We start from the raw sequence: 17,335 nt of genomic DNA, 5'->3' as shown, positions 1-17,335 counted from the left end.
ACACACACAAACACATTCTTATACAGTAGATGCACACCGGCAGCAAAAACATTTTTAATTGTACCTTTTTAGAGAGCACTACTGGGTATCGTTTTAGTGGTGTGTGTGTGTGTGTGTGTGTGTGTGTGTGTGTGTGTGTGTGTGTGTGTGTGTGTGTGTGTGTGTGTGTGTGTGTGTGTGTGTGTGTGTGTGTGTGTGTGTGTGTTTATCAATGCAGATGAAAATTCCCTGATGGACTAATTATCACAGAATAATTAAAGATACGGAGAGAGAGAGAGAGAGAGAGAGAGAGAGCGAGGGAGGAAAGAGAAGGAGAGAGGAGACCAGATGATGGAGTAAACAAGGGTCTGTGTGCAGCCTCCAGGAGATGATTATGTTCCAGGCTTACACACAAAGAGAGAGAGAGAGAGAGAGAGAGCGAGAGAGAGAGAGAGAGAGAGAGAGAGAGAGAGAGAGAGAGAGAGAGAGAGAGAGAGAGAGAGAGAAAGAGAGAGAGAGAAAGAGAGAGAGAGAGAGAAGAGAGAGAAGAGTGAGAGAAAAGAGAGAGAGAGAGAGAGAGAGAGAGAGAAAAGAGAGAAGAGAGAGAGAGAAGAGAGAGAGAGATGACAGCATGCCAAAGAACTCTGGTCCCCTATTACACTTGGTCAGATGTGAACCTCAGTTTGCAATTCTGCTGTGGCATTAGTGTGGTGGACATGACCATTTAGTTCCTTATTGTGTACTATTTATTTTTCAGCTCTTTACATTGGATTACATCGCAAATCATTTTTGGTATTAAGAGATTTAAAAAAAAGCATCAATGGAACATGAAGCAGAATAAAGGAACTGTTCCAATGATGCATTTACAGAAGGTGACGTCTTTTGGACATCTTTATTCAGTCTTCTCAGGACCAGACATCTTTTGATGGTCTTTTTTTTGTGTGCAGTCCAAACGAGCCTTGATTTAAACATCCAAAGACATGTATGTTTGGTTCAGATTTGATCCAGTCCGGACATGCCTTGATTTGGCTCAGACAAAGACGTCTATAATTGGTTCAGATTTGTCCAGTCCAGACCAAATCTGAACGAATCATAGACATCTACTGTACCAGTCAAAAGTTCGGACAGACTTACTCATTCAAGGTTTTTTCTTAATTTTTTACTATTTTATACATTGTAGAATAATAGTGAAAACATCAAAACTATGAAATAACACATATGGAATCATAACCAAAAAAGTTTTAAACAAATCCAACTATATTTTATATTTGAGATTCTTCAAAGTAGCCACCCTTTGCCTTGATGACAGATTTGCACACTCTTAGCATTCTCTCAACCAGCTTCACCTGGAATGCTTTCCCAACAGTCTTGAAGGAGTTCCCACATATGCTGAGCACTTGTTGGCTGCTTTTCCTTTGCTCTGCGGTCCGACTCATCCCACATCATCTCAATTGGTTTGAGGTCGGAAGATTGTGTATAGGCTAGGTCATCTGATGCAGCACTTCATCACTCTCTTTCTTGGTCAAATAGCCCTTACACAGCCTGGAGGTGTGTTGGGTCATTGTCCTGTTGAACAACAAATGATAGTCCCACTAAGCACAAACCTGATGGGATGGCGTATCGCTGCAGAATATTGTGGTAGCCATGCTGGTTAAGTGTGACTTGAATTCTAAATAAATCCCTGACAGTGTCACCAGCAAAGCAGCCCCACACCCTCACACATCCTCCTTCATGCTTCATGGTGGCAACCACACATGCAGAGATCATCCATTCACCTACTCTGCGTCTCACAAAGACACAGCGGTTGGAACCAAAAATCTCAAATTTGGACTCATCAGACTAAAGGACAGATTTCTACCGGTCTAATGTCCATTGCTCATGTTTGTCTGTTACTGAACTCTGTGAAGCATTTATTTGGGCTGCAATTACTGAGGCTGGTAACTCTAATGAAGTTATCCTTTGCAGCAGAGGTAACTCTTGCTTTTCCTGTCCTGTGGCGGTCCTCATGAGAGCCAGTTTCATCATAGCGCTTGATGGTTTTTGCGACTGCACCTGAAGAAACATGTCATGTCTTAAAGTAATGATGGACTGTCGTTTTCGCTTTGCTTATTTGAGCTGTTCTTGCCATAATATCGACTTGGTCTTTTACCAAATACGTCTATCTTCTGTATACCAACCCTTCCTTGTCACAACACAAGTGATTGACTCAAACGCATTAAGAAGGAAAGAAATTCCACAAATTAACTTTTAACAAGGCACAGTTGTTAATTGAAATGCATTCCAGGTGACTACCTCATGAAGCTAGTTGAGTTCTGTACTCTACTGTGCTCTACTGTTCTAAAATGTGCCATACCATACAGTGATGTTCAAACTTGTAAGACATAGCCTAGACATCTATGATTAGTTCAGATTTGAATTTGGGCCCAACAGACCAAATTTGTACTTGTTTGGCGTGAAGCTCATTAGAATAATACCCAGCATGCTTTTCAAATGTTTGTGTTAATATTTACATTTTGGTCATTCAGCAGACATAATTATCCAGAGCGACTTCAACTAAAGAAGAAAAAAATGATCAGTAACCGTTACTGAGAATGTTATTGTAGTTGAAGTGGTCTGTTAGTTTATTCTGTAGGTTGGACTATTTGAACATCACTGCTGCCAGTTTAACCTGTTGGGGATAGGGGGCAGTATTTGCACGGCCGGATAAAAAACGTACCCGATTTAATCTGGTTATTACTACTGCCCAGAAACTAGAATATGCATATAATTATTGGCTTTGGATAGAAAACACCCTAAAGTTTCTAAAACTGTTTGAATGGTGTCTGTGAGTATAACAGAACTCATATGGCAGGCAAAAACATGACAAGATTCCTTACAGGAAGCGCCCTCTCTGACCATTTCTTGGGCTTCTACACTCTCTTTATTGAAAACTGAGGATCTCTGCTGTAACGTGACACTTCCTACGGCTCCCATAGGCTCTCAGAAGGCGGCAAAACGCTGAATGATGTCTTTGCAGGCCCTGGCTGATAAACAGTAGCGCATTTGGATAATGGTCGATCAGAGAACAATGAGACTGAGACGCGTGCACGAGGCGACACCATGTTTTTATTTTTTCGTCTTTGAACGTAAACAGGGTTTCCCGGTCGGAATATTATCGCTTTTTACGAGAAAAATCGCATAAAAATTGATTTTAAACAGCGGTTGACATGCTTCGAAGTACGGTAATGGAATATTTAGAATTTTTTTGTCACGAAACGCGTCGGGCGCGTCACCCTTCGGATAGTGTCTTGAACGCACGAACAAAACAGAGGATATTTGAACATAACTATGGATTATTTTGAACCAAACCAACATTTGTTATTGAAGTAGAAGTCCTGGGAGTGCATTCTGACGAAGAACAGCAAAGGTAATCACATTTTTCTAATAGTAAATCGGAGTTTGGTGAGGGCCAAACTTGGTGGGTGTCAAATTAGCTAGCCCGTGATGGCTGGGCTATCTACTTAGAATATTGCAAAATGTGCCTTTGCCGAAAAGCTATTTTAAAATCGGACATAGCGATTGCATAAAGGAGTTCTGTATCTATAATTCTTAAAATAATTGTTATGTTTTTTGTGAACGTTTATCGTGAGTAATTTAGTAAATTCACCGGAAGTTTGCGGTGGGTATGCTAGTTCTGAACGTCACATGCTAATGTAAAAAGCTGGTTTTTGATATAAATATGAACTTGATTGAACAAAACATGCATGTATTGTATAACATAATGTCCTAGAAGTGTCATCTGATGAAGATCATCAAAGGTTAGTGCTGCATTTAGCTGTGGTTTGGGTTTATGTGACATTATATGCTAGCTTGAAAAATGGGTGTCTGATTATTTCTGGCTGGGTACTCTGCTGACATAATCTAATGTTTTGCTTTCGTTGTAAAGCCTTTTTGAAATCGGACAGGGTGGTTAGATTAACGAGAGTCTTGTCTTTAAAATGGTGTAAAATAGTCATATGTTTGAGAAATTGAAGTAATAGCATTTCTAAGGTATTTGAATAACGCGCCACGGGATTCCACTGGCTGTTGAGTAAGTTGGACGATTTCGTCCCACATACCCTAGAGAGGTTAAAGCTTCTTAAAAGCAAACAGAAGGGAGCAACAATAAATATTCTGTTGCATTCTTGAATTGACTCTTCTTTTCTATATTAAAACCTGTTAGGGATAGGGGGCAGTATTTTCACGGCCGGATAAAAAACGTACCCGATTTAATCTGGTTATTACTCCTGCCCAGAAACTAGAATATGCATATAATTAGTAGATTTGGATAGAAAAAACGCTAAAGTTTCTAAAACTGTTTGAATGGTGTCTGTGAGTATAACAGAACTCATATGGCAGGCCAAAACCTGAGAAGATTCTATATGGGAAGTGCCCTGTCTGAACATTTCTTGGCCTTCTGTAGCCTCTTTATCAAAAATACAGGATCTCTGCTGTAACGTGACATTTTCTAAGGCTTTCATTGGCTCTAGGAAGGCGCCAGAACGTGGAATGATAACTCTGCAGTCTCTGGGCGAAAAACAGCAGGGGTTTTGGAGAGTGGTACTCCTGAGAACAATGGCACTGGCGCACGCGTGCATGTGACGACTCCATTTTCTTCTTTCAGTGTTTGAATGGATACAACGTCTCCCGGTTGGAATATTATCGCTATTTTACGAGAAAAATCCCATAAAAATTGATTTTAAACAGCGTTTGACATGCTTCGAAGTACGGTAATGGAATATTTCCAATTTTTTTGTCACGAAATGCGCCGGCGCATCACCCTTCGGATAGTGACTTGAACGCACGAACAAAACGGAGCTATTTGGATATAACTATGGATTATTTGGAACCAAAACAACATTTGTTGTTGAAGTAGATGTCCTGGGAGTGCATTCTGATGAAGAACAGCAAAGGTAATCCAATTTTTCTTAAAATAAATCTAGGTTTGGTGAGTGCCAAACTTGGTGGGTGTCAAAATAGCTAGCCGTGATGGCCGGGCTATATACTCAGAATATTGCAAAATGTGCTTTCACCGAAAAGCTATTTTAAAATCGGACACCGCGATTGCATAAAGGAGTTCTGTATCTATAATTCTTAAAATAATTGTTATGTTTTTTGTCAACGTTTATCGTGAGTAATTTAGTAAATTCACCGGAAGTTTTCGGTGGGTATGCTAGTTCTGAACAAAACATGCTAATGTAAAAAGCTGGTTTTTGATATAAATATAAACTTGATTGAGCAAAACATGCATGTATTGTATAACATAATGTCCTAGAAGTGTCATCTGATGAAGATCATGAAAGGTTAGTGCTGCATTTAGCTGTGGTTTTGGTTTTTGTGACATATATGCTAGCTTGAAAAATGGGTGTGTGATTATTTCTGGCTGGGTACTCTCCTGACATAATCTAATGTTTTGCTTTCGGTGTAAAGCCTTTTTGAAATCGGACAATGTGGTTAGATAAAGGACAGTCTTATCTTTGAAATGGTGTAAAATAGTCATATGTTTGAGAAATTGAAATTATAGCATTTTTAAGGTTTTTTGTATTTCGCGCCAGGCGCTACCATTGGATATTGGCGAGGCGTTCCGCTAGCGGAACGTCTGTCCCTAACAGGTTTTAAGATAATTGAAAAAGTATTGTTTTGATTTAATATTTACTTCATTGAGAATGTATGTGCAGTTACAACTTGGCCATATAAAAAATATATTGTCAAATACACCAGATAAGTGCAGTGAAATGTGTTCTTGTTTTAACATGGAAATACTGTAGTTGTTCTATCATTCAGCCTACAGTAGCAGCCAATGTGTTGTGTTCAATGTAGCCTTACCATCCATGAGACTTTTGAAAAAACATGTAGGGCTTGACATTAACCTGTTCATCCACTTGTACTTCAGACAAGGAGGTGACTGAAAATGTTGGGTTGTTTGATGCAAGAAACCACTTCACAAAATTAAATGCATTATTATTCCCATACCATTATTACAGAGAATCAGACAAATTATGCTACTGTCTGCTTATTGGCTACTTAGCTTATTCAAGCCTGTCTCAAAATACAACGATGCCCCTTTAAGATAAAAAAAAGCTCTTTAACTGACTAGCTTTTCAAATATGTGTAGAAATGTACACGTTTTGTGCTCTTGTAGGAAGCAATTACTACCCTATTGCTGACTAAAAATGATCTATAACTTGGCTAATAACTCACAAACTAGCAAAGGATATGAACAAAATGTGCACACGTGGCTACATGCAGCTTTGATCTCAAAACAAGCACATCTACTCACGAGCACAGGTGTAAACACAGTCCAGTTCAATGTAAATGGCACAGATCCATATACGGCAATGGTCTATTTGCATATAGGCCTACTGCAGCTCTGATTGGCTATGCCGCACTGGTCTGTGTGGAGTACGGGCATGAGTCGTGGGCAATAGAATCCTACTCTGATGCGTTCTGCCTACAACAAAAAGCTATTGCATAGTTTGTTTAGTTTCGGAATGTTGCACTGAAAGTGGCTAGTATTGTGTTGACTCAATCACAATTGCCACAGTGAAGGGAAACGTTGATAGTGTTAACTAACAGGGGAAACTCTAGAAAGTTGAGTGAAGTTTAATCTCAGGCAGATTTTTCTTCTATGCTCTGCTTGGCTGTCCTGGGGAGCTGCTCGACACGTGCAGCTTAGAGGGGACATTGGTGCTGGCCCATATTGACTCAAATGCTTCCCACAGTTGTGTCAAGTTAGCTGGATGTCCTTTGGGAGGTGGACAATTCTTGATACACAATATACATCTCCAGCCTCCACACCTAAACACAATACCCCATTATGTCAAATTGGAATTATGTTTTTACACATTTTTCCAAATTAATAAAAAATTAATGGCTCAAATGTTTTGAGTCAATAAGTATTCAACCCCTTTGTTATGGCAAGCCTGACTAAGTTCAGGAGTAAAACATTGCACAACAAGTCACATAATAAATTGCATGTACTCATTCTGTGCGCAATCATAGTGTTTAACATGATTTTTGAATGACTACCTCATCTCTGTACCCCACACATAAAATGATCTGTAAGGTCACTCAGTCGAGCAGTGAATTTCAAACACAGATTCAACCATGAAGACCATGAAGGTTTTCCAATGCCTCTCAAAGAAGGGCACCTATTGGTAGATGGGTAAAATGAAAAAAGGCAGACATTGAATATCCCTTTGAGCACGGTGAAGTTATTAATTACACTTTGGATGGTGTATCAATACACCCAGTCATTACAAAGATAGAGGCGTCCTTCCTTCCTAGGGATTTCACCATGAGGACAATGGTGACTTTTAAACAGTTACGGAGTTTAATGGCTTTGGTAGGATAAAACTGAGGATGGATCAACAACATTGTAGTTACTCTAAAATAATGTATATATTTTTTGTATTGAACCTTTATTTAACCAGGCAAGTCAGTTATGAACAAATTCTTATTTTACAATGACGGCCTACCCCGGCCAATCCCTTCCCTAACCCGGACGGTGCTGGATCAATTGTGCGCCTTCCTATGGGACTCCCGATCATGGCCGGTTGTGATACAGCCCGGGATTGAACCAGGGTCTGTAGTGATGCCTCTAGCACTGAGAAGCAGTGCCTTAGACCGCTGTGCCACTTGGGAGCAATACTTACCTAAATGACAGAATGAAAAGACGGAGGCCTGTACAGAATACAAATATTCCAAAAATATGCATCCTGTTCGCAATAAGCCACTAAAGTAAAACTGCAAAAAATTTGCAAAGACATTTTCTTTATGTCCTGAGTACAAAGCGTTATGTTTGGGGCAAATCCAACATAACACATCACTGAGTACCACTCTTCATATTTTCAAGGATGGTGTTGGCTGAATCATGTTATGGGTATGCTTCTCATCGGCACAGACTGGGGAGTTTTTTTAGGATAAAAATAAATGGAATAGGGCTAAGTACAAACAAAATCATATAGGAAAACCTGGTTCAGTCTGCTTTCCAACAGACATTAGGAGACAAATGCACCTTTCAGCAGGACAACAACCTAAAACACAAAGCCACATATACATTGTAGTTGCTTACCAAGACAACAATGAATGTTCTTGAGTTGACTAGTTACAGTTTCGACTTAAATCGGCTTGAAAATGGTGGTCTAGCAATGATCAACGACCAACTTGATGGAGCTTGAAGAGTTTTTTTTAAAGAATCCAGGTCTGCAAAGCTCTTAGAGACTTACCCAGAAAGACCCACAGCTGTAATCGCTGCCAAAGGTGATAGGAACATGTATTGACTCAGGGGTGTGAATACTTATGTAAATGAGATATTTATGTATTTATTTTTTTAAATGTGCAAACATTTGTTGAAACATGTTTTCACTTTGTCATTTTGGGGTATTTTGTGTAGATGGGTGAAAAAAAAAAATATTTCATCCATTTTGAATTGAGGCTGTAACAACAAAATGTGGAATAAGACAAGGGGTATGAATACTTTCTGAAGGCAGTGTACATATTGTACTACAACTTGTGTTCCAATGTTCTGCCTGCTCTATAATCATAAAGATGGTAGGAAACATAGCATTAGAATTCTAGAATATCAGGTAAGGTTAACACACCCTTGATTACGGAGGTAGATAAGGACAAAAATACAAACAGAACATTAAGCCCAGAGATAATTGGATGGTTTGAATGCTCACAAGTGTGTGTTCATTCCCTATCTGCTTTCTGTCTTTCTGTATTTAACATGGGTCTGAAGAACTGGTTGAAGAACTGGTTGAATCAACGTTGTTTCCATTTCGTTAAAAAAATGCTTTGTGATGACGTTGAATCAACGTGGAAAACTGATTGGATTTGCATGAAGTCATCAACCTAAGTAACTGTTGTCATTTTTCATCCCAACTTTGAACCTAAATTCAATGTCATGGTGATTTTTGGAGGGTTCATTTCATGTTGAATGCACGTTAGTTGACAACTCAACCAAATGTAAATCAAAAATAGATGTTGAACTGACGTCTGTGCCCATTGGCTACAGATTGCCGCTGAACTACACTGACCAAAAATATAAACGCAACATGTTTTATGAGCTGAAATAAAACAGTCCAGAAATGTTCCATACCAACAAAAAGTGTATTTCTCAAAAATTTTGGCAACACATTTTTTTAAATCTCTGTTAGTGAGCTTTTCTCCTTTGCCAAGATAATTCATCCACCTGACAGGTGTGGCACATCAATAATCTGATTAAACAGCATGCTGAGGAGTGGGTGGACCTATGCCCTCCATGGCTGCACCCCTGCCCAGTCATGTGAAATCCATAGATTTGGGCCTAATTTATTTATTTCAATTAATTTATTTCCTTATATGAACTGTAACTCAGGAAAAAAGTAGAAATTGTTGCATGTTGCATTTATATTTTTGTTCAGTAGATTGCTCTGACTCTACATCTTGAAGGAGTGGATGATCTATCTGGTGTATGATTTAGACGTGGTGCATTACAGTGTGTCATTACTAAAGCGTGTTAGCCTTTGCTTAGAAAGTCTCTGAAGTCCTCCATTTGCAATGCATTGTTAAATCTAGCCAGGCATAACTAACTCTTTTAAAATTGCAACTCATCTTAGTTACCAAATTAGGGTTCTGGTTCTATGACTAACAGTTTAAACACCCCTCAAAAAAACTGCCAAAGTCTTTATCTTTGTCTGGCCACTGCGGAGGAAATGGTGCCTTGCTAATCGAGAGGAATTGTCTATCGATTAAGGGGAGCTTATGTGTGGAGACGACATTATTCTCCTGGAGGAGAGAGAGCAGCCAGTCAGACAATCACAGGGGAATAATTGAAGAGTAAACATCGAAGTGTCCTGGGATCAGATTTAGCCATAACACTCCAAAGGCATCGCAATTGAGATTGAATGAATATCCTCTAATTTGTTTTTGTATTACAGAGATTTAAAAAAAATGATGGACATGATTGACATGATAAAATCACATAAGCTGTCACATATTTCAAATTGTTTGTTTATTGTTTGTCATATTGTTTTCGGACCACACGATTTTACAGATTGTCTGGGTTTTCAACATGCCATAAAAATAGATACAGTCAATTAACAAAAATGTCTGATGAGAAAATGATGTTCAAAATGTCATAAACTGAATTAACAGATTGTCAAAAGCATGCCCATTTGTAATGCCAAACACACAGCTTTGTTAACAGTGTAAAATCATAGGTAGCGCTGATAAAGTCATTCTCCTTTTAAAACAGTTCATTGAGTTCATTGTCTGACTGTGAGCTACAGGGCTCCCCTACTGGTAGGATCCAATTATGACAGTACAAATAGATTCAGTAGAGGCTAGAGCAGACATTTGCCTTCTCCTTTCAGTCTTAGATAAGCTTGAGATTGATAGGAACATTAGACATCAAGAGATGTCATGGTAGCATTTTTAGAGGACCTTCAATTATTTTATTTATTTTATTTGATCTCATCTAATGCAATCAAACGTAAGCTCTCTGGCCAAATTGATAAGAGTCGGCGGATGATTTGTCGAAGGGCAAGAAATTAAACAGCATGATTCAGCAGAAAATGACCGTCACAATAACACTGTAATGCAGGCCTCATTGATTTCCACCAGCGTAAGCTAAGAGAGGGTCATTTCCCGACACCATTAAAACGTAATGACTCTTCTTGATGTGCAAATCATTTTGGATGAGAATGTCCCTTTGTCGCAAACACATTAAGTCAGGGAATGATGTTACTGGGCTTGCAGAATTTATCTTCAGAGGGACGGCCTGTATGGCGCAAGATTGTGGAATAAATGAAATGCGCCAGTGCAGTTTCTCTGAGTATTGATATTTCCTCTGTGATCACTAACAACCAGCTCTCTGTCACGGAATTCCCTTTAGTATTGATACACAGGACTGAGGTATAATATACATATTTTGGGTTCAAATTCAGTTACTCCTTCATAGTTTTTCATTCTCCTAACATATTCTCCCAGTCTACTCTTTCACTCTCAATGAGGTATCCGCAGGCAATATGGCCATCTCTGGGCAGTAGTCCTGAGGCCAGAAAGCGTGTTACCACAAAATCTATTTGTATGCAAGCTAAATGTTGCGTAGGAGGCCTTTTGTATTTTTAAGACCAATACAAATGTCCATTACTGCACCAAGCAAGCCTGTAGTACAAGACACAACTCCCTGAAGTGAAAACGAACATAATAGCCTGTTTCATCCGGAAGCCAAAATGAACAAATTGTACAAAATGCTAAATAATAAATAAACACTGGTGGAGTCGATACACAGAAGACACAACATTCGTCAGAATGGTTAATCAAATCATATTACAGTACACAATAATACGATATAGCCTACTGCGAAAAAACATCCTGGGAGAGGTAACTGTAAGAGTTTAATATCTCTCTCTCTCTCTCTCTCTCTCTCTCTCACTTTCTCTCTTTGCTGCTAGTGTCTATAGGGGCTGGAAAGCATAGCTGAAAGCCCAGTAAAGTAATTAGGCTTTGTTAATCTGTCTAGTTGCTTGATAAATGGTCCTGGATATGGAAACCAGGCAGTCATCCTGGCTCTACTTTGGCTCATGCAGCAGGACGTTAGCTCCTTTAGCTCCTCCAAGTCAGTGTCGAGAGGACTCTCCTCAACTACGCGTATTCTTAAGCAATAACAACGTGATCCGTATTATCCACCCAAGAATACCCGTCACCGAAGAGAGTCACAGAGAAGGAGGGGGAGGAAGAGAAGAGAGGGCATTGGGGACAGCAGCAGGGGAACTCAAGAGGTCCTCAATGGTAGTGTGAGCCTGAGTGATGTCATGTTCTCTATGAGTTGAGTGATTGATTGAAGATGGCCTGCTGCCCGAGGATGGGGCAGGTGGGGCCCTCCGTGTCAGATGTGTTCTGCAAACAGAAATGAAGACACTGTGCATTTGTGAACCGGTGCTGTGATGGGAGGGGTGAGTGTGCCTGGGCGGGTGTGTTTCTATGTGTATATTCACGTGTACGTGTGTGCGTGTGTGTGTGTACAGAGGGAGGAACTAGGAAGTTGATGTCTCATTAGTGGAGCTCTTACCTGCAGGCACCAATCAGACCTTTCTTCTCCTCGGAATTCCCTTCATTCGATTGCACTCCTCTGTGGTACTGGGCAATCAGCTTTTACTGACGCAAATCCAAGCAAAATGAGAGCCCTGGAACAAAAAGAAAAATGCCAGTTAGATAAACAAACATGCATAAACAAATAAGTAAATAAACACAACTGGATAAATGAGTGGCAAATGTTTTGAGGGCTTGCTATGGAAACCATGGCCTTTCAACCCCGCCTTTAACATCACGATTGCCAGCTTCATTAATAGTCAACTGTGCTCTAGCCCCACTACAATCAAGTACACACACACACACACACACACACACACACACACACACACACACACACACACACACACACACACACACACACACACACACACACACACACACACCGAACACGCAGACACACACACATACACACATGAACGCACACACACGCATATTGCACAAAAGACAGGCATAGAGGAGAAATCCATTAGCAGCAGGAGGCAAATTACAGATGGTTTGGGAAAAAAAGGAGGAAAAAAAGGGACGGCCCTGCAATGAAGGCTGTCAGAAACAGGAACAATGACTGTTATTAGAGCTCTCATTTTCTGAGGGGGGCCGAGGCTTTCTGTGGCCAAATGACAGAGGGGAGGCATGTGTGTGTGTGTGTGTGAGCGTGTTTCACAATTTACCGTGTGAATGTACCGTGTGAATGTGTGAATGGAATTCACTCAGGCTATGTCTGCTCCTATGATTTGACAGTGCACAGCATGTGTTTTTGGATATCTTTTTTTTTGTTCTGTTGTTGAACAGTATCATTACTGTTGAGTGGATATGTACGATTATGCATCTCTTGTTTCTGTCCCAAAAAAAAGAGAGAGGGCCATTTGAACATTTATGATTATTACTAATTCATTATTATTAATTTCTACTTGATAAATGGTAATACTTTAAAGCATTTGCTGAGATAATACTGTACGTGCCCCGCCTACCATTTTGTGTGAAACTAAAACACAAGACGTGGTTGTGTGAAGGAATTGAACAGACTAAAACACCAAATGAACACTACCCGCACGTGGACATGTATTACCATGTCAACAGGACATTTGACCAGTTCATACACACACACACACACACACACACACACACACACACACACACACACACACACACACACACACACACACACACACACACACACACACACTAAAATCCCTCCAAAATGATTTAACGTGGAAAGAAATATGCAGCTTTAAAATGAAAAAAGTTTAAAGCTCTTTCCCATTTCGTAATCCGGTAATTGTACTGTATCAATGAAACACGAACTTTAGGGTCTTCTACCTGCAGTTGACAACAAGAACACCTTTAATGTCAGCAACATTGCACCCCTGAGAGCAGTAACAGCTATACTTTACATTTAAACTCAAACACAGTCATATGCTCCATTGAGCACAGAAGCACTGCAAATAGGAACCACCATACACAGAAACACCGATAAAAACCTGAGATACCGACAGCTGTCCCATCAAACTGACATACAGGTCAGCTTATTCAAACAACTCTTTTTGGTCATCTTGTTCAAACAACCCAAAAGCTAACCTATAAGGGATGTGTGTTCTACCAACTCAGTCCCAACACTGATTCACATAATACGCCTGATACTATAGAAGTTATATTACTAACAGAGCCCCTACTGCTCTCTGACTTGTCTTTCTCCAGTGCGGTGTTCATACTAGGACTGATCACTTCCTACCACAGCCCTTCTACTGGGACAACACTGAGAGAAAGCAGACAGAGAGAGTAAACAGAGGAGCAGATTTCAGCACCACCTCTGTGGACAGCTCCGCTACAGCTCCGCTACAGTACTGTAGCAGCCATCTACAGCTACACCAGAGTATGGCAGGGACAGAGAGAAGGCAGAACGCCCATACAACAGACAACCTGGGTTACGATTCAGGGACTACTCTTTAAATTATTTGAATATTTTCAGTGGTAGCAAAATAAGACTTTTGAAGCCTTGAAAGCTTAAATGCAACCCTCCTACAAGAGCCTAATGACAGCTAGGGAGTGATACTAGAAACAGAGCGATACAAACAAAAAAAGAGGTGCCACAAAAATCTGTAAAATTGAGGAATAATGATAGAGAGAGGGGAGAAAGGAGAGTTGTCTTTCTCCAGATCTGTCTTTGGTCGGTAATTTCCGCCTCTCTTTTACACACACACACACACACACACACACACACACACACACACACACACACACACACACACACACACACACACACACACACACACACACACACCATGACAGTAGCTCCTTGACAGGTCACCTCACCGTCAAGCAATGATTGTCATTTAATTGCAGAATGGAGAATCCCATGAATATGTTAATGGTTAACCACACACTTTACAAATCCATAGCAATCCACTAAACCGGACACTGACAATGACAAGATTGCACACTCATCATGCTTCACTCTGACACAAAATGTAAAACAATAATAATAATAATAATAATAAAGAACAAAAAAATCCCCCTCAAAAGAAATGATCATAGAATTGAAAGGGAAAGTTGTGGTGAACCTGCATGAATCCCTCATCCGCTGTCGTAGGCTTACCCGTAAATTCCTGTTCCTCCTGAGAGAGAGCTTCCCTTCCACTGTGCACAAAGCCGGAGAGTCAGTCATCTGACGCCGCCTCGCCTGCGAGGAGAAGACTGGGATCGTTAAGGCTGCAGTTGCTGCCGACGGCGCCGTGCGGCCCCGTTCCATGCTTGATTCATGTGGGTTACTATGCTAGTGAGAGCAGGGAGCACAGAGGAAAGAGCACAGGGAAGTATGTGCTCCTACTGCTGCCGCCGGTGCAGTGAAACAGGCGTTACCCCCCCCGTATATCTTCAGCCTCTATGCTGGACGCCACAGCCCCAAAGCACCCAAGACCCACCGAGTCTGTCAGTCAAACAGTCAGTAAGGCAACCAGCCAACCAGCCAGCCAGTCTTTCTAGTCCCGGAGATGCACTCTTCCAGTATACGCAGGTGGTAGAGAACGTAGGCACAGCTCACTCATTAAAGGGGAAAAAATACAAATAAAAACAAGAAGATAGGAAAGTCACGGATTGGAGCCAGTTGTTGCACTCGCCAAGGCAAACAAACTCATGGAAGGATAAAGAGGGACTGAGAGACTGAGGGAGAGACAGCGAGAGAGGAGGAGAAAGAGAGGGAGAGAGAGAGGAGGAGAGAAAGAGAAAGGGAGCAATAAAACGTCCAACCGCAGGGCTTCTAGGAGCAGAGGACCGTCATTTGTTCTGAGTAGAAGAGAGCGAGAGAGAGAGAGAGAGAGAGCGAGGGAGGGAGGGAGGGAGGGAGGGAGGGAGGGAGGGAGGGAGGAGGGAGGGAGGGAGGGAGGGAGGAGGAGTGGAGAAGAGAGTAATTAGATTTGAGCAGCAACACAGTTACCAAAAGCAGTGAGTCGTGAATCGGTGGCATCTAATGGTGGATTAATTGAGGGAGATCCGCCTTGCAGTCTCGCATTGGTGACATCCCATCAGGGAGACCAATGCTCTCTGGAGACCAGGGCTAATACACAACCCAGCTAGCTGCTATACAAGAAACGTTATTCAAATAGCTAGATGTAAAATAGCATTAACCAGCAACTGAGAGTAACCCATCTTTGAAGTTAAATGTTGTAAGTGTCTGTGATGTTGAATATATCCATCATCACATAGAGAGAAACTCATTAAAGACAAGTGGAAAATTTACCTCAGAATTAAGGGATATTTTAATTCTTAAAAGTCTAAGCTGTTGAATGGTCATTCCTTGGACCATTCAGCTATTTGATTTGGAATTTTAGGACCCCTTTAGGTCTCAAAAAAACATGTGATTTGATAAAATATAGAATTTTACCTTTACTACTATAGCCCATAGAAATACATTGAATAACACATTCATAAATGGCCAAAAAGACAGTAAAAAAAATGAATCCTATGGAATAAGGTTTTTAAGTGTCTGTCCTATATCTAGGATATATAAGAAAGCTCAGGAAATATATATATATATATATATATATATATATATATAAATGTTTTATACATTTAACCCCTCTTTTAGGGTACACACAAAACTACCTCCATACTTCCATTGATTTTTTTAACCGGTACTGGTTACCATGAGACAAGTTTCTTGACACTTGTGGTAGACGTAGAGCAAAATGGAGAACACCATCGTCTTTGGGAGAATCTCACCTTTCTATAGGCCAAACCATTCGGACACTACAGATGTTTCTTGAGAAGAACGATTTCTGGGATGTCTCATGGTCTGACAAACACCGCTGTAGCTCGGCCACCTTCCACCGCAGATGTGGAAGGCCGCCATAGGCGGATGCGGGGATTGAAAAAAAAAAAGATATCTCAACAACAAAAAAAGAAAAGATATCTCTAGACTAAACTGACAGATTTTGGATGGGGATTTTTATTTTTATTTTACTTTATTGACTCACCGTTGCACCAATAGATTTTTGAATGACTAACCCTTCCTCTGTCCCCCATTCTTACAACATCTGTAAGTTGCCTAACAATAACAAATTAGACATTGAATATCTCTTTAAGCATGGTCAAGTTAATAATTATGCCGTGGATTATATATTAAACCACCCAGACACATTAAAGATACAATCCTCCTTCTGAACTGAGCTGCAGGACAGGAAGGAACCTGCTCAGGGATGTCACCATGAGGCCATTGGTGATTGTAAAACAGCTAGAGAGTTCAATATCTGTGAGGGTAGAAAACTAAGTATACAAAATGTACACACATCTTGTATGCAAAAAGGTACTAATGTAATACCTCCCAAAAAATGACCTAAATGCAAATTCTTATGTTTGGGGCAAATCCAACACAACACATCACTGAGTAAGTGCCTCCTTATTTTCAAGCATGGTGGTGGCTGCATCATGGTATGGGTATGCTTGTCATCGGCAAATACTGTGGATTTGTTCAGCATAAACAAAATGTTATGGAGCTAAGCACAGGCAAAATCCTAGATGAAAACCTTCGTCAGTCTGCTTTACACCAGACACTGAGAGAGGAATTCACCTTTCAGCAGGACAATTACCTACAGCACAAGGCCAAAGCTACACTGGAGTTGCTTACCAAGAGGTCAGTGAAAGTTCCTGAGTGGCCAAGTTACAGTTTTGAATTAAATCTGCTTGAAAATCTACGGCAAGACTTGAAAATGGCTGTCTTGCCGTGATCTCCAACATCTTGACAGAGCTTGAAGAATATTTAAAA

At 40.5% G+C, this 17,335-nt stretch overlaps 1 long non-coding RNA gene across 1 annotated transcript; it reads right to left on the bottom strand.

Annotated features, from left to right (window-relative positions):
- Window positions 1-9,975: 9,975 nt before the first annotated feature.
- On the bottom strand, window positions 9,976-14,931 carry LOC106568898 (uncharacterized). Its single transcript, XR_001320416.2, has 3 exons — window positions 14,672-14,931; window positions 12,056-12,170; window positions 9,976-11,883 (listed from the first exon to the last, which is right to left on the bottom strand). It is a non-coding gene; the product is annotated as an uncharacterized lncRNA (long non-coding RNA).
- Window positions 14,932-17,335: the final 2,404 nt, after the last annotated feature.

Source organism: Salmo salar, chromosome ssa14, assembly GCF_905237065.1.
Source record: "Salmo salar chromosome ssa14, Ssal_v3.1, whole genome shotgun sequence".
Classification (NCBI taxonomy): domain Eukaryota; kingdom Metazoa; phylum Chordata; class Actinopteri; order Salmoniformes; family Salmonidae; genus Salmo; species Salmo salar.
Note: the sequence above shows the minus strand (reverse complement) of the source record. Positions and strands in the feature narration are given on the sequence as shown.